The sequence below is a fragment of the Dermacentor albipictus genome, chromosome 2 (genome assembly GCF_038994185.2).
Source record: "Dermacentor albipictus isolate Rhodes 1998 colony chromosome 2, USDA_Dalb.pri_finalv2, whole genome shotgun sequence".
Lineage (NCBI taxonomy): Eukaryota > Metazoa > Arthropoda > Arachnida > Ixodida > Ixodidae > Dermacentor > Dermacentor albipictus.
Genome location: NC_091822.1, coordinates 129555655 through 129575397, shown reverse-complemented (window position 1 = coordinate 129575397; position 19743 = coordinate 129555655). Strand labels below are relative to the sequence as shown.

Below are 19743 nucleotides of genomic sequence, written 5' to 3'. Positions count from 1 at the left end.
AGTCAACGATTTTGTATTTTTTCTAGCAGCCATGATGGATGGCCATGCGCCGCACGCACTTTTAGCACGCCTGCTTTGTCAGTGTTACTTTGCACCTCCACCTTTGTCCAAAGACTTTACCTCATTGTCTTACGTGGTAAGATAGTTACATTGCTTGCAGATTTAGCAAAACAGGTCGTTGATGAATGTTCCTGCTCTATTGAAAGTGTTGTAGCAAGCAGGTTCACGAAAGTACATGCTGTGGCCTTATAAAAGCTTGAAAAATTCATGCTCACTCCAGTGCCATTGCAACGACTCTGATTCTCTGACGTGCAATTTCACAATACGATGGCAGCGTTTAAAACAACAATTTTAATTTTTCTTGCGGTTGCCGTTACGTTCATGTAAGTAGTTAGACCAATTTCTATCGTTGTTAAATAAACTGGGAGTAACTAGGTGGCGTTACCTGCCCGGTTATTACTTTGAGATGGTGAATATATTTTTGTATGCTCGCGTTTGCGTGATCGGCGAAGTAAATCACGTTACACTTCACGGAACCAAATTTATGCTCGAGCGTAAGAAGCAAGGTGTATAATTGATAAATTCATCAATATTAAGGCCCCTAATTTTGCAGATATGGGGCCCTATAACATAAAACTATTCCCATATGTTTTTATTCCAATATCCTGACGTCAAATTCGCGTAACTGTCGACGCAAGCATCGAGCGGCCGCCCGAAGGGTTTTCTGAACAGACCAATCCAATGATCTCTTCGTTCATAGGAGGTCCCTTTTGTTTGCGATGCACCAAAGTTGGCTGCGTTTGAATACCATTCAAGGGAACGACTGGCAGAACGCATCTTTCACGTCAACTATCAACGCTTCCGTCACAGGATATAACAATCAAGCCAAGGCCGGCCATATTGTGCACGACACCGCTGCCATTATGAAAATTTCAGCACTGTTGTACTAGCAGTTTGATTGCCTGCAGGGTGCTCCTTATATAAAAACTAGCAACTATTTTCGCGGTGTCATGCCCACAAGATTTATGTGAAAGATTGATGTCTGCATTTCTGCTTTTGTCTAGTGCTTGTCGCTCTCTAATACGCGTACCTTTGTTTCTTTCGGGTGATGTGGTCGAAAATCCCAGGCCAGAACAAAACATGACTACGCCTTCACTTGAGCCTGTTTTAGAAACAATTCGCAGACTTCATGTTGGGCAAGTTAACATGCCTAATGAAACGAAGTATGTTAAAGAAAAATAAGAGGCCACGAAAAGCAAGCTCAGGCTACACCTTGAAAGAGTTGAATCACTAGAAACAGCTAACGGTCAATCCCGTCGGATTTGCTTCTCCCATTACTCAGTTACGTGAAATATGTGACCGCGTGCGTTCTCTTACGCTGAGTTACGATGCGGAAATCTGTAACTGACGGAACAAATTGCGGTTTTTTAGCGTGCTAAAGCCGAGAAGAAGATTGGGTCGCGCCTAGCAGTAAGAAGTTAATTTCTGTTCTGAGCATCTCGGCTTGGCTGCAACGAGCTCGCCGTTTGAACGTGTTCATAGGTTGGGCCCATTTCGCGAAGAAAAAATTCGATTACTTATTGCAGCGTTCAGTAGATTCAAAGTTATTTAGACCACCGGTCTCAAGCTGAAGGGAAGTGCGTTTTCGATGCGCGAAGACTTTTCAGCTGCAATACACGCAGCGCGCTTAAGGGAAATTTTCTCTTGCCAAAAATGCATATTGTATATGGAAGGCGAACGTTAAGCAACACTGGAGCACTCCTATGGAACAGCTTACCAGCAGAAGTAAAGAAAGCAAAATGTTTTTCACTATCAGTGAAATCCCATTATCACTCAGTACTATTATCTGCATAGTTTTCACCTGGATGGTGTACACATGTTTACCCTTTTCACTTTCAGTGTATAATTTACTTAAACACAAATTCCTTTCTGTGGGTTTCTCGTAGCTAACACACGTACCCTGCCTTGTGTTTTAAATGAATGTTTATGTATATATGACTTACTTATACTTCTTCGTATTGATGTTAAGTTTGTGAATTAATAACTAGCATGGATTCCAACTAGCCTTGAGCTAGGGATCCACATGTCCTGTACAACATTTCCTGTGTACTTTCCATTTCCTGTGTACTGTGTATTTTGAACAAACTTCAATTTCAATTGCAATTTCAATTTTAATGGCGAGCTGTGGCTCGTCCTGCTCTCTGCATAGCGGCCTGCTAAGCCCGATGTCGCCTGGTCGTTGCCGCGCGTGTAGCTCTACGAATCGATTCTTCAGGTTTATACCTTGGTAGAAGGCGCCACAGCGTGTACCTAAGAGTAAACACAGGTATCCAGACTGCGTGGCATATATGTCACAACACTTGACCCGTGGCACGGCACGTTGTTGTTGATGATGGAGATGATAATATCACCTACTTTGATACATCCATCAAAGTCACCAAAAAGTCACCTAGCCTGATACATCCATGAATAGCTACATGAAGCATGCAAGTGCTACAGGCAACTGCTACATGTAGGTTACCTTGTGAACATAACAGAACTGCAATGCAAAGTCTCTACTTATCGAGGCCACGCGGTGCGCATGGCAAGTGGCACACTAGGAAAAAAAAACTGATCGAATAAATTACAACATTTATTAAGGATGGAAGCATCGTCAATTGCATGCAGAGGTCATAAATATATACAGGGTGACCCAATTAAATATATTGCACCAAGAATTTTAAAACGAGCAATGCGTTACTTGAAGAAAATCTAGCGCATATTGATTACAGTACAGTGGAATAGTTGCCAGTAATCTTTTCCTTATGCAGATTTCATTAGGTAATCGTAAATAATCATCTAACTCGAGAAGTACTATCCTAATTATCAAAGTGTCAAAGAGGCATATGAAGGAACAGCCATGGGACATCTACCTGCGCTATTTTCACCGATGTACTAATTGCGTACTAACATTTTCCGACTGATAAACCCCTACGAAATATTTTTAAAAAATACCACGTGACTGCTCTTCCAACCGCATCATAAAGCAGTGCCCTCTAACAGGCTGCCTCTGTGTTTTCCGGAACGAAATAATGGAAATAAAGAAAAACGTCGTCATCGAGCTAGTCCCTTGTCTGCCCCGCCCCGGCCGAAGTTACGAGTCGCATTTGTCATTAGTTGGAAGCAAGCTGTGATGGCTGTTGTCTTGGCGTAAATAACGTGCACGGATGTCCTTTTTTTTGCCAAAAAACCTACCACAACAAAACGAATGACCACGCCAATGCAAAAGATTAAAGGCGCGGTTTGTTTCGTCCCAATCGCCATGTCTTTCTCTAATGAGCAGAAGGTACACGTGATCCTTTCCTTAAGATTTGCAAATAGCAACAAGAGGAATGCCGGAAATATACATATGAATCATGCAAGTGTGGCGGTAGACCAAACACATCGACTATCATCAGTAAGTAAGGAAAACATGAGAAAAACTGGCAGGTTCGAGAAACAGCGGCGGAGGACTCCATCTTTGAGTCCTAGCATAGGCACGGATGTTTTAGCATTTGTGACCTCAAAACACCACGCTAGCGTGCGGAACGTGGCCACCCAGGTGCCAATTTCCATGTCATTAGTTTAGAGGATTCTAAACGACGACATTTCACTCGTACCACCTTAACCAGCACCAATGCATGGAAAATAGATACATACGGAATCGTCTAGATTTCTCGAATTGGGTCTCACAAAAGCCGATGTTTCACCGGACTTTCTGGGCATTATCGTGTGCCCAAATGAAGCCAATTTTTGCAGAAACACCTAGGTAAATTTGCAAACGCACACCATCGGATGGATTCCAATCCACACTGCGTAAAGCGCAAGTGGCACCAGTACCAGTGGTCGCTCGATGTGTGGTTCGGAATTTACGCCAGTGCTATAATCGGAGCAGGGTGTGAGACCGGGCTATTTCGTATTCCATTGCTGAAGTAGCTAGCGCTAAAGTAGATACGGGGCACAAAGGGGTGACAAGTACAAGCGCAAAGCGCAAAGTTAACACAATCAACGAAGCCAAACGAGATAGAAATTAAATGAAGCAGGGTGAGAGACCAGGCTAGTTGGAATTCCTTTGCTGAAGTGGCTTGCGCAAACGTAGACACAGGGCACACAAGGGCGACAAGGACAAGCGCGTACCCTTGTCGCTATTTTGTACCCCGTGTCTATTTTTGCGCTATCCATTTCAGCTATAATCGGACCCATCTTCTTCGATCGCACATATAGTGGACAGTGTTACGTGGACGAAATACTTGAAGGAGTGGTGGATTAGTTTCTTAGCGAAGTCCCGCTGTCACGTCTTCTAGCTTTGTGGTCTTTCCATGCGCAATAGATTGGAAGGCACGGGCCTGTAAGTTGGCCGGGTGGGTCACCTGACCTCTCTCCACTCGGTTTTTTTCTTATCGGTTATGTGAAATATCGTGCTTACATTGTCGAGACGGACGTCAGATTAGTTCAAGCCACGGATAACGGATGTCCACCGTGAAAATCCGGCGTCGCTCATCAAGAACGCCACTGAAGATGTGATAAAGCGGACACAGTACTGCGCAGTTGCCATAGGAGACCTGTTCAAACACATCCTGTAGGCCGCAGCTGGTGTTTAACGGAGCTTGAAAATTGATAGATATAAAGGGCACACTGAAATCTGATGCTGTATTGTTTTTTGCAGACATCCTGATTGCCAATTCGACTCACTTTGAAATGGCATATTTAGTTTCTTAAACACATCGGTTGCATTTTTTCTACACGCTGCTCGCTTTCCGGTCTCCTTGTGTCGCGCTTATTTTTTCACACGAACCTGTTTTTGTGGCATGTATACGCTTTCATGAAAAGTAAAACAGTCATGGTAACTTGCCTTTGGTCCGAAGCAAGTTCCTCGCGCAAAATTTAGCGTCATGCGCACATATTCGATGCATTGCAAGCAGAGCCGGGATAATGCAATATTCTATATATGCCTATTACATTGCTTTTCGCCTTTCGTGCATGATCAGAGCGACGCATCGGCAGCGTTATCAAGGGACCTTTGTTATGAATGCGATCAGGTGACCTTGGTAGAGGAATAATGCGCGTGACGTAGAAATGAAAGGAAGGAATGGCTGCAAAGACGCACAACCTGCTGTTGGTGCTCCTTCCGTACCACAGTCAAGGTGATGCGCTGTCTCTTGGTGTTTGTAGCAGGCAGTGCCGTTGCTTTCAATGAGCTCATTTGAGGGCACTGTTATGATGCAGTTGGAAGCGCAGTGACGTGATATTTTTCATATTTCGTGGTGTTCCTTTACTAGTCGGAAAAGAATGGTGCGCAATTATTGCGTTGCTCAAAACACCGCAGTTAGATGTCATTTTGCGTGCCTACAAATGGCACATTAACACTTTGAAAATTAGGACAGCACTTCTCAGGTTACATAATGAAATGCAATTACCGAATTAAATCTCAGTAACGAAAGAATTACTCGCGGCTACTCCACTCTACTGTAAACGATAGCATTAGGTTTTCTTCGAGTAACGCAAATACTCTTATTTTTTTTTAGTTTTGGTGCAAGATAGTTGGAGAACAGTGTATAATTCTCTCAGTAACAGAAATGAGGCCCAGCCGTAACCCCTCGAAATCACAATCAACAGTCGTCATGCGCAGTAGCAATTATACTCAGACTCACAGAAAAAAAAAAACGAGAGAGAGAGAGAGAGAGAGAGAGAGAGAGAGAGAGAGAGAGAGGCTGCAGTTCCGGTAGAAAGGCGAAGCGGTATTAGTGATAGCCAAGTATGCGACAATGACACAAAGGAGCAATGCACGACTGAGAGGACTCAGACTGTGAAATTCAACTGTATCCTACTGTGAGGCCTTGTATATACTCATATAACGCCATCACTTCAGCGCTCAATTCTTTGAGGTCACGCGGAGTTTCAAGTGCAAGAAATTCGATATATATATATATATATATATATATATATATATATATATATATATATATATATATATATATATATATATATATCGGGTTCAGAAAGCTAATCGGGCCCCAACCCTCCCCCTTCCCCAACCGGAAAAAGGAAAATTCTCTGGATATGCCGTGGAGGTTGATGGAATCTAAGGTGAATCGCAGAGGGCTTCCCGAATCGCCTCTGTAGTTTTAGGCAACGTCACGTTACGACCCCACCCCATCCCAAGTTGTATCCCTTGCTTGGACAGCCGCTGATGCCTAAGGCTACAGGGCTTCAATTTTCTATATTACTTTAAGCAGAAAACAAGTCGACTGACAACTGCTACACTTCGCATGTGTGCTGCGCTTCACTTGAAAAACTGCTTTTAAATCGATCCCAAATACCACGAGATCAATGGACGGAAGATGATTCTAGCTTACACAGGAATTATTGGATGCCAGGTTAGGCTACTATGTTGTCACGTATGTAAAAGAAAGGCTGACCAAGTGTCATCATAGCAGTGCCCGGAAGGGAGGTTGAGAATACAGCGATAAGCTGCGTTTAAACATTATGAATTGCTTCAATCGACTTCGAGTACATGTTCCTTATACGCTGTGACTGGGACAGCACCAAGCTTTCTCTCTCTCTCTTTCTCACTGTCTTTTTGTGGCAGCAGTTTAAAGCTCAAATCTTTGCTACCTTTGACTATCCTGCCTGCGCGTCCTTTTAATTCTCACAAGGGTGACGATGGCTGTTATCCTGAATCACCAAGTAGTACCCTTTTATTTCTCCATCATTAGGGCATCTTGTCAACCCGATATACACCGTTGGCATAGGATGCAGAAAAACAAGCCTTTGCACGTTGAGACCACAACATTACTCAATGTACGGGCACTAACGTTCCGCGTGGCATTTAGTACGGCAAACCACAAGGTCGTACACGAGAGTGCGTCTCTCATTTTCGTCATGAAACACTGTAGATCCACAGCGAATGCCGACGTGGCACCCATATATACAGAGGGCGTTGCAGTCCGCGCATGGATATTGCTTACGGACACCGACGTACAAATGAAACGGTGCACGATATTGTAGCGTTTTATTACACGTCGTAATTAAAATCACATGCCAATACAAGTTAGTGATGTTGTTGAGAGGCTGTTGTTAAGGTGTCTTTAAATATGATCCTGACAATTTCTTCTTTTACGTACTTTCGTGCTGCGGTTGGTGTTGATATTCATTTAAAATTCACACCGTTTTAACAAAAATATATACAATGGTTCGCAAGGTGACTACGAAAATTGCACTGGTGCTTCCAATGCACATAGCTAGGTGCAATGAATTTTTCTTAGTAAAAAAATGCATTCACAAATCTCCTTTGTCCAAATTGTGTCCGGCACAAAAGCAAGTCAAAGTGCAACTTCATCTTCATACTCGGCTAAGTACATATATCGCTGGACTTGGCATAGTAGAGTATAGCCTACTGCAGCCCGCCGTTTGTGCCATCAATTTTGCTTCTGGAATCCATAAGAAGTGAGTGTACGTGCAGTGTATCATTAAACTAAACGAACAGAGGAACTAGACGAAATGTAGAGACCTTTAGGTGCAATAAAAATCAGTTTTTTTGCATCGACTTCTAGCGCTGCTTCACCTGTCTGTCTCACTCGGTTGAAAATTCGATGCACTTGTATTGAAGTTTGAACATTCATGCTAGTACACTGACGTCACCTATTAAGAATGACATTCGTGAGAAACCTCTGCACTAGGTGGAACTCTATGTTAGATTTTTTTATGACCCTTTCGAGCAGCAGTAGGCGAAAATAATTATATTCTTGTAAGAATTTCACTGCTTAAAATATTGTGCCATGCAGTTGTTTTGTGTTGCTACCGTATGTTAAGGGTATAAAAGGATGAAAATTCTTGCTGCCTAACGCTTCGCTGCTCGAAAAAAATCTACGGTCCAAAGCTATCATGGCTGAAGTCAAAGGCCTTGCATTTGCGTTGCAGATCGTCTCTGCCCTGTTGATGTGAGTAGCGCACAAAGTGCTTCTCTCTGGTCCAAGAAAGTGCTGTTACCTTATTCTAATTTCAAGAACCAAGATGTGGTTCTGGCATGATCTTCTCACTTAGTTTCTCCAATGAACGCCAAACGGTACTTAACTTTTTACGCCTCCAAGAAGCACAGCGTTCTACTTTTAATCTGAAGTTAGTAATACAGCTATTATCAAAACATGAAACCTTTGCTCCCCCTTTTCCCGTGTGAGTGGGGGTGGTTTTAACAAAACCAGCAAAAGCAGGATGCCTGCATATGTCATTATGAATACAATCATAAAAGTTAACTGAATCCCAAGAATTCTAAATAAATATAGTGTAGTGTCATGCAAAAACACTTGCCACTGTGCCTTCGAGCTTACTCTTTTTATTCGTTATAACTCATCTTCAATATTGCACTATAATGTACTGTATTACGCTGCCGATAGGCGTCGCACGAGAAAAGTAGCTTCAACGAAAATTACCACCGTTGGTGCTTAAATTTTTAGAATGTCTTCTGAAGAGTGAACACACCTAATGGACATTTATTGAGATATTTGTATTACAAAGCATAATACGACAACGCCATGGTTATATGTGCTTTGAGTAGTCTGAATAGTTCATTTCGTTAACACGCCCCCATAGAGATATTGATAATCATACCAGTCGGCAGCTATACATATTTAAAATGAAGCTCTTGAATGTATTCGCTACTGGCTGGAAGCTGAACCAAAAATAGTGTCGACTGCGCCGGGCGTCGTCTACTAAGCACTACTCGTTTAGCTGTGCGTGTATGGCGTGAATAGCTTTAAAGGCTGCTCTTTCCGTGGCTGTAGCACATTTATAAGTGGTGCTATACATTTTCTTAGGCCGCATGACGAAATTTTGTTTGCTTCTGTGATTGGCTCGCGGAGTAACACAACTCCGCGCGGTTCCTTTGCCTTGGTTGCATACTGCTGTCTTTTTAAGTTGTACTCTACTATAGCAAGCTTTATTTTACGATTCCTTCGTGCATGATTTCATTTGAAGTGATTCCTTATTCGACAAGTAAATGAGAGGTGTATCTCACAGGCGTACTTGTGAGATGCACCTTATTTCATTTCTCTTTGGCGGGCTTACGCATCTTTTGGCGAATGGTGGGCGTTATTCACATTTGTACTAGTAAAAATATACGCCGACCTCATTTGCATAAAAAAGTTACCTTGGGTTGGACCCCCCTCCCCCGAAAAAACATCCTGCGTACGTACCTGCAGAGTACCCCAACTATCATGCACCAAAACTTAAAAAAGAGCATTTGCGTTACTCGAAGAAAACCTAGTGCATATTGTTCCCATTACAGGGGAGTAGACCAAGCAAATTTTAGTTACTCAGATTTAATTCAGTAATTGTAATTAATTATCTATCTGCAGATATACTATACAAATAATCAAAGGGTGAATTTGGAATTTGTAGGAAGCCATAATATCACAGAACTGCAGTGTTTTCAGCGACGTACTAATTTCAATTTATTTTTTCTGACTGGTGAAGAAACACCACGAAAAGCGAAAAATGCCATGTGACTGGGCTCCCACCAATATCATAATTTAGCGCCCTTAAATAGGCTGATTTAAAGCAACTGCATGGGCTGTCGCAAACACGAACAGACAGTGCATCACCTTGATAAAGGTACGGAAGGTGTGCGAACCGCAGGTTTCGCAGCTTCTGCTGCTGTTCCTTGCTCCCCCGCAGGGGCGTCTGCGTGAGCAGGCGTTTGGTGCGTTGCGACACCACGGACCCGAGCACACGAGGGTCGGACCCTCCCGCGTGTAGCCGTGCGCGGCTTAGCCGTGTCCGGGGAAAAGAGGATCCTGGGGGTTGAGCCGATGCCGGGTGTTCGGACCTATAAGGCCCCCCGGCGGTGGCAACACACCCCTTTGGCCTCGGCTTCACGCAGACGGCACCCCCGGACTGACCCACCCGGGGGAAATCGGTAGTTGCCTTTTCCCTTCTCTCTCTCCCTCCAGCCTTCGTCTTTCTCTCACTTTCCACCTTTCCTGTCTTCTCCTAGCTTCCGTTTACTTCCAATTTTTCCAGGCAGCAAGGGTTAACCTTGTGTGAATAACCAACCTAGGTTATCTCATATTTGGTTATAGTGATAACGTACAGCTGGCGTTTGCAGGACCTGTTTTTACAGTCCCTGTAACGTCCCCTTGTAGGGCTCCACGGTGGGTGGTTGGCGTTATCGCCGAAAATTACATTATTCTATGGCTAGTTCCTTCCCTCCCCTCCTTGATCGCCCTCACAAAAGAGGGCGCACCGAAGATGTGTTCAAGTTCTTTGGTCGTGAAAGACCCAACTTCCCACGGTATCATGTCATCCACTCTGAAAAATCCGATAAGCAAGTACGAAATATCTCCCCTTTTCTAGTTTCCAAGTCCTTAACTGATGTCCTTGGTCCAGGCTACAAGGTATCAAGGCTGGCAAGTGGCGATCTCCTGTTAGAACTACATGACCAGAAACAATACGAAAAGTTGCCCAGTATAGTGTCATTTGGGGATGTTCCATTGACAGTAACTCCTCACCGCACTCTGAACACCACCCGCGGCGTTGTGTCTGATGACGATTTGCTCCAGCTGACAGAAGCTGAGCTCTTGGAGGGCTTCAGTGAGCAGAACGTTGTCAATGTCAGAAGAATTAAGATCAGAAGGGATGGTAAAGAAATTCAAACGAAGCACCTAATACTCACATTCGGTTCAAGTATTCTGCCCGAGTCTGTAGAGGCCGGGTACATCAAGCTCCGTGTCAGACCATATGTACCGAACCCCCTAAGGTGTTTCAAATGCCAGCGTTTCGGCCACAGCTCGCAGAGCTGCCGAGGCCGCCAAACATGTGCGAAATGTAGTGCCCTTGAACACGCCACTGAAGCATGTAATAACTCTCTCCACTGTGTAAACTGTGACGGGGATCACGCCGCGTACTCGCGGTCGTGCCCCTCATGGAAAAAGGAAAAAGAAATTGTAACTATAAAAGTAAAAGACAATATTTCGTTCAAAGAGGCACGAAGGCGGGTATCATACCTGCCCAAGAAAACCTTTGCCGATGTGGCGCGTCAGGGGGCAGCGTCACAACGGCCTCCGGCGGCTGTCCGACCCTCAAGCAGTGAGTCGGCAGTTACGCCATCTGCCCCCGCGGCGGTTGCAGCTAGCGCTGCTCCGTCAACCGAGGAGAAGGGATCATCGACCCCGAAGGTGGGTGCAGCCGAGGCTGCCTCAACCTCCCAGGTCCCTTCCAGCGCTGGCAACGGCCGGCGCAGTCAAATCCCCCAGGGAACCCCATCGACCTCCGGGCTGGTGGGCGCAGGGGTCTTGCCCTCCAAGGCGAGACTCTCCCTGGTGACTTCTCGCTCGCAAGAGCAGGTGTCCGGCGCCTCACAAGAGGCAATGGACACTACACCTATCCTCCAGGGGCGCCAAGCGCCTAAGGAGCGGCGAGGTTCACTCGAACGCTCCAGAAAGGGCAAAACTCCCGTTACAGGGCCTCGAAAGGGCTCTGTAATTTAATCACTGTAATTTCCATAAACACTACTTCTGTTTCTGTACACACAGCACATATTATCACCCAATATGGATACACAAATAATTCAATGGAACGTCAGAGGTCTTCTCAGAAACCTTGATGACGTGCAAGAGCTCATTCAAAAACACAATCCAAAAGTGCTGTGTCTACAGGAAACACACTTAAAACCAAAACACACTAATTTTCTTCGACAGCACATTACTTTCCGCAAAGATCGCGATGATGCTATGGCATCATCTGGCGGTGTTGCCATTGTAATTCAAAAAAGCATAGCGTGTGAATGTTTACAGCTACGAACGGCCCTCGAAGCAGTAGCGGTTCGAGTTGTCCTGCTGAACAAACTCATCACTATTTGTTCGATTTACGTACCCCCGCATTACCAACTAAACAAACATCAAATTCAGTCCTTGATAGATCAATTGCCAGAACCTTATCTTGTTCTTGGCGATTTCAATGCACACAGCAGCTTGTGGGGAGACTCTCGTATTGATGCGCGAGGTCGTCTCGTTGAGCAGTTCCTTTTTTCTTCTGGAGCGTGCCTTCTCAATAAGAAAGAACCCACATATTACTCTCTTGCAAACAGAACCTTTTCGTCAATAGATCTTAGTATAGTTTCCGCGTCTATACTGCCCGAACTCGAATGGGAAGTTACAAATAATCCCTACGGAAGCGACCACTTCCCCATACTATTAAGAACACTTAAAGAAAATGAATATCTACCACAGGCTCCAAGGTGGAAGATTGACACAGCAGACTGGGAGGAATTCCGAAATTTAACTAGTATATCATGGGATGACATGTGTTCTTTAGAAATCGATGCTGCTGTGGAATACTTCACAGCCTTTATAATGGATGCCGCATGTAAATGCATACGTGAAGTAAGTGGCTCGGCATGCAAACGGCATGTCCCGTGGTGGAACGATGAATGTAGAGTCGCACGTAGGAATCAAAACAAGGCGTGGGGGTTGCTACGTGCTTCGCCCACTGCAGAGAATCTTGTTAACTTCAAGAAAGTTAAGTCTCAAGGCAGGAGAACCCGCCGACAGGCCAGAAGAGAGAGTTGGCAAAAGTTTTTATCGAACATCAACTCGTTTACAGATGAGGCGAAAGTCTGGAACCGCGTAAATAGAATTAGAGGCAGACAAACATATTCACTCCCTCTCGTAAACACACAGGGTGATACGCTGCAACATCAGGCAGACTCACTTGGCGAACACTTTGAGAGTGTGTCAAGTTCAAAACATTATTCGAAATCCTTCCTAAAGTATAAACAAATAGATGAATGTAAGCCACTCAAAGGAAAATGTCTACAAAATGAATCGTACAACTGCCCTTTCAGTATTGCCGAGTTCAGAGCTGCCTTGAGCTCATGCAAGAGCTCTGCACCTGGATCAGACAGACTCATGTATGAAATGATCAAAAACCTACCCAGTGATACCCAAGTCACACTACTCACACTTTTCAACACCATTTGGGCTGCAGGATACCTCCCAACTGCATGGAAAGAAGCCATTGTGGTTCCTGTTTTAAAACAAGGCAAAGATCCTTCCTTAGTGGCAAGTTACCGCCCGATCGCCCTCACGAGTTGCCTTTGTAAGGTCTTTGAAAAAAATGATTAATCGGCGACTCATCCATTTCCTTGAAATGAGCAAAATGCTTGATCCGTATCAGTGCGGCTTCCGAGAAGGGCGGTCCACAACCGATCAGCTCGTACGTGTTGAAGGAAATATCCGGGGCGCATTTATACATAAACAGTTCTTCCTATCGATATTTCTCGATATGGAAAAGGCGTATGACACGACGTGGCGTTACGGAATCTTAAGAGACCTGTCAGAAATGGGCATCCACGGTAATATGCTTAATATAATAAAAAGCTATTTGTCAAATCGTACCTTCCGGGTAAAAGTCGGCAATGCACTCTCACGGCCTTTTACGCAAGAAACGGGTGTACCCCAAGGAGGCGTTCTCAGCTGCACGCTCTTTATCGTGAAGATGAACACGCCTCGTGCTTCATTACCACCCGCCATCTTTTACTCTGTCTACGTCGATGACATTCAAATAGCTTTCAAGTCCTGTAACCTCGCCGTCTGCGAGAGACAGGTACAGCATGGTTTGAACAAGGTGTCAGGGTGGGCAGAGAAAAATGGATTCAAAATCAATCCTCACAAGAGTTCTTGTGTTTTGTTTACAAGGAAGAGAGGCCTGGTTCCAGATCCCTGCTTAGAAGTGTGTGGACAACAGATACCTGTAAACAAAGAACACAAATTTCTAGGTGTCATACTTGACTACAGACTCACTTTCGTCCCCCACATTAAACATCTTAAAGAAAAGTGTCTAAAAACAATGAACATAATCAAACTTCTATCCCACACTACGTGGGGTAGTGACAGGAAGTGTTTATTGAAACTCTATAAAAGCCTCATTCGATCACGATTAGACTATGGTGCTGTGATTTATCACTCTGCCGCCCCGAGCGCACTAAAAATGCTGGACCCTGTCCACCATCTAGGAATCCGACTGGCCACAGGCGCTTTCAGAACAAGTCCCATACAAAGTTTATATGCAGAATCAAATGAGTGGTCACTTCATCTTCAGAGAACATACATGAGCCAAAAATATTTTCTGAAAGTCCACTCAAATCCTCAACATCCCTGTTTTAATACCATTAATGACATGACATATGCTACACTCTTTCGCAATCGTCCTTCCGTAAGACAGCCTTTCTCGCTGCGTGTGAGGGAGCTTAGTGAAGAAATGCACGTTCCACTCCTCGAGCTTGCCCTAATGCATCCAGCCAAGCTACTGCCTCCGTGGGAGTGGCAGCTCATACAATGTGATATATCTTTCATGCAAGTTACAAAACACGCTCCAGAGATTGAAATCCTAATGCATTTCCGGGAACTCCAGCACAAATACTCCTGCATGGAGTTCTACACAGACGCATCGAAGTCACACGACGGGGTGTCCTATGCAGCCGTCGGTCTATCCTTCTCGGAATCCGACGTACTGCATCCGGAAACTAGTATCTTTACGGCTGAGGCCTACGCACTGCTGTCGGCCGTAAAGCATATAAATAAATCACAACTCCAGAAATCAGTTATATATACGGACTCCCTCAGTGTTGTGAAGGCCTTGATGTCATTTTCTAAGCACAAAAACCCAGTCATCAACGAACTCTATTCCGTCCTATGTAAAACGTATATATGTAACCAGCATGTCATCATATGCTGGGTGCCCGGTCATAGGGCCATTGAAGGCAATGTTCTGGCGGACCAGATGGCCACATCAGTTGCATCGTATTCTGTAAATCCTACCGCAGCAGTCCCTGTCACAGATCTGAGGCCCTACTTGCGCAGAAAACTGCGGAACTACTGGCAACGCTCGTGGGACATGGAAACAAACAATAAACTGCATGTAATCAAGCCACAATTAGGTTTCTGGCCTCCCGTAACAAAATCCCGCCGGACAGATGTCCTATTCTGCCGTCTAAGAATAGGACACACTTTCGGCACACATAACTTTTTACTCACGGGAAACGAGCCTCCAACCTGTGGTAGATGCGGGGAGAGGCTGACCGTCCTCCACGTCTTACTGGAGTGTCGGAAAGCCGAATCTGAACGAAAGAAACATTTTCCCGTAGCATACCGCCAGCACATCCCCCTTCATCCAGTAATGTTACTAGGCCCAGAACCTTTATTTGACACCAACGCAGTACTAAGCTTTCTGAAAGATGTTGTCTTGCATGTTTTTAGCCCCACATGTTCGTAGCGGGTCCTCTCTCCAGAGGATGCCGCTGCGATAATTATTCTGAATAGCACATGCCTCTAGGCCCTTATGGTTCAAGGGCTCTGGCGAGGCAGTAGTGTTGTAAGCAATTTAAAGTCTCGAATATTTTAAACATTGCATCATTCTTTTACGATGGATTTTAAAGTTCATAGTATTCGTCATCAGTCATCGCCATAATTTTATAGCACGTAGATTTTACGCACTTTACAGCGACTATTTTAGGCCACTTTACAGCCAAGTCACATCTTCCATAATACATCCTTAACACTACCACCAGTCATGGCGCTCTTTGGCCAAACCTGACCCTTGCGCCACAAAACAACACACATCATCATCATTATTCCTTGCTCTCATTTCCAGGTCACAATTATTATGCGTGTCTCAAGGCCGACTAACAAAAGTCCATTGACAAATTGGCCGAACCACCGCTTTGACTACACACGAAACGCGAAAACCAATGGAAAAGCCGTAGAATGTTTGAAAATACCGGCTCTGCACGCACCTTATGGAAAGAGTGCGCGCGCAGCAATATTTCGCGTCAGAAACTTGCCTTGGACCAAAGGCAATTAAAGTGACGGTATTATTTTTATTAGAGTGTATACGCGCTGCAAAAACAGGTTCGTGGCAAAAAATAAAAGCGAAATAAACAGATGGGTAAGCCATCCACGTGTGTAGAGCAAAGGCAAAACCGATGCGTTAAAGAAATAAAATATACTGCTTCTAAATAAACCGAAATGGCAATCGTGAAAAAAAGAAAATAAGAAAGAAAGAAATCAGATTTCCGTGTGCCATTCTTATCAATTCGTAAGCGCCGTTAAACATAAGGTGCTGCCTAGAGGACGTGTTCGAGAAGGTCGCCTTCGGCAGCTACTCATTACTGAGTCCGTGTTAACAGACCTTCATTTGTTTTCCTGATGATCGATGGTGGGATTCTGCGGCAGACATCCATTATCCTTGCTTTGAGCCAATCTGGCGTCCGTCTCGATGATGTAAGCACGACCTTCCACATAACCTCAATTAAAGAGATCGAGTGGAGATAGGTCAGGTGACCTAGCCAGCCAACTTACACGCCCGTGCCTTCCGATCTATCGCGGATGAAAAGTCGCATCCAACCAGTTTCGCAATCGGCTGTTGCTGTGTGCGGGTGCCCCATATTGCTTATAACACAAAAGTGCAAAACGTGGCAGTGGGACATCGCTGAGAAACTTATCCACCATTCCTTAAAGGATTTCATCCATGTAACGTTGTCCAGTCAGTGTGTGATCAATGAAGATGGGACCGATTACAGCACAGGTGTAAATTCCACACCACACATTGAGTGGCCACTGTCGCCTGTTGCGCTCTACCAATTGTGGACTGCAGTCACTCCAATAGGATTCATTTTGCAAATTTACCCGGGTGTTTCTGCCAAAATTGGCTTCATCTGTGCACACGATGGTGCTTAATACATCCTGTGACTCACCCGCTTTTGTGAGGGCCCAATTCGAGAAAACTTAGTCGATTCTACACGTCCCTATGTTCGAAGCATTGACGCTGGTTGAGGTGGTGGAGGTGAAAGGCCGAGTGCATGAGAATCCTCCGAACTGATAACTTGGATTTCGTACTTAGGCGGCCACGTCCCGCACAGCAGCATAACGGTTTCAGGCCGTAAATTCTAGAACATCCGTGCGTAGGCTAGGACGCAAAGATGGAGTCTTCCGCCTGTGTTTTTTATAGCTGCCGGTTTGTCTGAGGTTCTCATAATTTCTGATGACAGTGGATGCGTTTGGTGTTCCGCTACACATCCATAACTGACATATATATATATATATATATATATATATATATATATATATATATATATATATATATATATATATATATATATATATATATATATATATGCGCTATTCCTCTTATTGCCATTTGCAGCTCCCAAGGCAACGATCATTTTACCTTCTACTCATTAGAAAAAGACATTGCAACTGGGACCAAACAAAACGTAACGTTAAGCTTTTGGTCTGACGTTGTCAATTCGGTTTTGTGGTGATTGGTCTGTAGCAAAAAAAAGAAAACCGGAAGCCTTCGTGCACGATACCTACACTAAGAGAACAGTTATCATAGCTTGTTTCCAAATAAGAGCAAAAGCGACGTGTTATTTTGGGTGGGGCGCGGCAGGTAGGGCACTAGCTCGATTGCAATGTTTATTTTCTTTATTTCCTTTATATCGGTCTGGTTAGCTAAGAGAGAGCCTGTTCAAGGGCGTTGCTTTATGATACGGGTGGAAGTGAAGTCAGTTGGTATGTTTCATATTTCGTGAAGTTTATTTATCAGTAGGAAAAATTAGTACGGAATAAGGTAGTCGCTGAAGATACTTCGGTGAGATCTTCCTTGGCTCTGCCTACAAATGTCTGATTCACCCTTTGATAATTAGGATAGTATGTCTCATGTTAAATAATTATTCACAATCGCCTAATTAGGTTCCATTAAGAAAAATTTACTGAAAGCTCTACCGCTGTACTGAAAACAATTTGCACTAGGTATTGTTCAAGTAACACATTGCTCTTCCTTTAAATCTTGCGACAATTGTGACACCTTGTATGCATTTATGACCTATGCACGGAAGTGACGATGTTTGTGTCCCTTATAAATGTAAATTATTTAGAAATGTTTCATTTTCTTGAGTGATTAGCCTTGCTTACTCTAAAGATAAGCAATACAGAGACACATATCGTTCGCGTGAAATTCCCACGCCGTTGGTACAAGACTGCCGAAGTGGTCACTGTGGTCTACAGGTTTCCTCAGGGTCAAAATAGCACGCAAAGCAATTTTAGTCGAGGTGAAAATACAGCAACATATTCATCTTCTAGTCATGTAGGCATATGCTATCCATCCTTTTAGAAATAGTTGTTAATTGGGTACCTCCTTCCCTTTCAAAAACATAATACATTTGTCCTTTGTATATATTTAAATATATTGTATATGTGCATAGCGTTTACAATTGAAGTACAAAACTATGTTGAAGTGAGGAACTACGAATGAGGCAGCCGACGCTGGTACTTCTAATGCGCTTGTCTTCCTTGTGTCAGAATTTGCGGATATAAACACATGAATGAAAAGCCCTGCACGTCCACGCCAGCAATGCTGCACTAAACTGTAAGCCACAATAACATTTCAATTGAGAAAGTCGAGGCAAGTAAAAAAAATTGCGGGCGATAAAACTTTATAAAGCTATATAAAATGCCCTCTAGCGCCGCCACCGCGAAGACTGCACGTGGCCTCCGAAACGTGTGTCGCACCGGTGCGTGCAAACACCGAGAAACGCATCATGCGGCAACCGCGCACCTCCCTCCTGCTTCTTTCTGGAAGTGCTGTGCAATGCGCGTGTCTGATTTGGGCCACGCATGGACTTTTCGGCACGGCCGAAGAGACCGCACATGGCATGAGAGACGAGAAGTGTCGTGTGCGAGCGCCTGAAAACGCCGAGAATTGTTTCCTTCTTGCCGCGCAGTCAACCGCACATACTCAGTGAGCCAAGTCGGTGAGCGGTTCGTTTAAGAGTGGCACATACCCCGCGTATGCATGGCGCAGCTCGCTAAAGCGCAGGCGTGCAAAGCGCCTATTGAAATGCGGCACTAACCGAATACTGTAAAGTGAACGTGGCAAAGTTTAACTCGCGAACCCTATCGAGTGAGGTGAATAGTAGGGCTGTTTGGAAAAATAACGAGCATTTCCTGGGATATTATGGGCCATGGTGAGGTTAGAAGAATTTGTGAGGATTACACAGTGCTTACTAACAGCCACGTCTTCTGCTACAGAGGTCTTCCAGTAAAGAGAGAATACGCGGTAGGTTTTTGCTTATTTGATAAAGACATATCGGGCCGCATTGCTGATTTTTACAGGATTAATCAAAGGGTAGCAGTCGTCGTAAAATTGCAGATAGGTATAGGATAAGAAAACGAGTTACCTATATAGTGTCGAGACGCAGATTCAAGGCAGCACAAGCCTTCGCTCCAACCTTTATTCATGATAATGACTAAATAGAACAGTTTTATGACGATGTCTAATTAGCAATGAAAAAGGCGCTAACTCAGTCTACTGTAGTCATGGTGAGTTCAATGACATAGCAGGAAGAATTCAGGCTGGGCAACAAGCAGTTGGCAACTGTAGCATTGATTCTGAAAACATTAAAGAGGAGAGATGTTAGTAGAATCCGCAGTAAGGACTTAGTAAGAAAGACGCAGTAAGGAAGATTTAGAATAATGAATACCTTCTAGAAAGCGCACTAATGCGAAATGGACCTCGAGAAACCTTATCCGACAAACAAGAAATGACATATATTTCAAAACTTTCCTGATCCTAACATAGTGCAGATGTAGAAGTATTAGTTAAGGCAAAGAGCAACGACTACACGACACTGCGGTCTTGGATTTCTCTCAACTTAAAGAGACAAAGGATAAT

The 19743-nt window shown here is 44.2% G+C and overlaps 1 long non-coding RNA gene across 1 annotated transcript in view; it reads left to right on the top strand.

Moving 5' to 3' along the window:
* The first annotated feature begins 251 nt into the window (after positions 1-251).
* LOC135912506 (uncharacterized) overlaps positions 252-19743 on the top strand; it is a 33535-nt gene continuing 14043 nt past the window's right edge. Inside the window, exon 1 of the long non-coding RNA XR_010567698.1 lies at positions 252-383. This is a non-coding gene — a long non-coding RNA (uncharacterized lncRNA). The remainder of the gene's footprint in view (positions 384-19743) is intronic.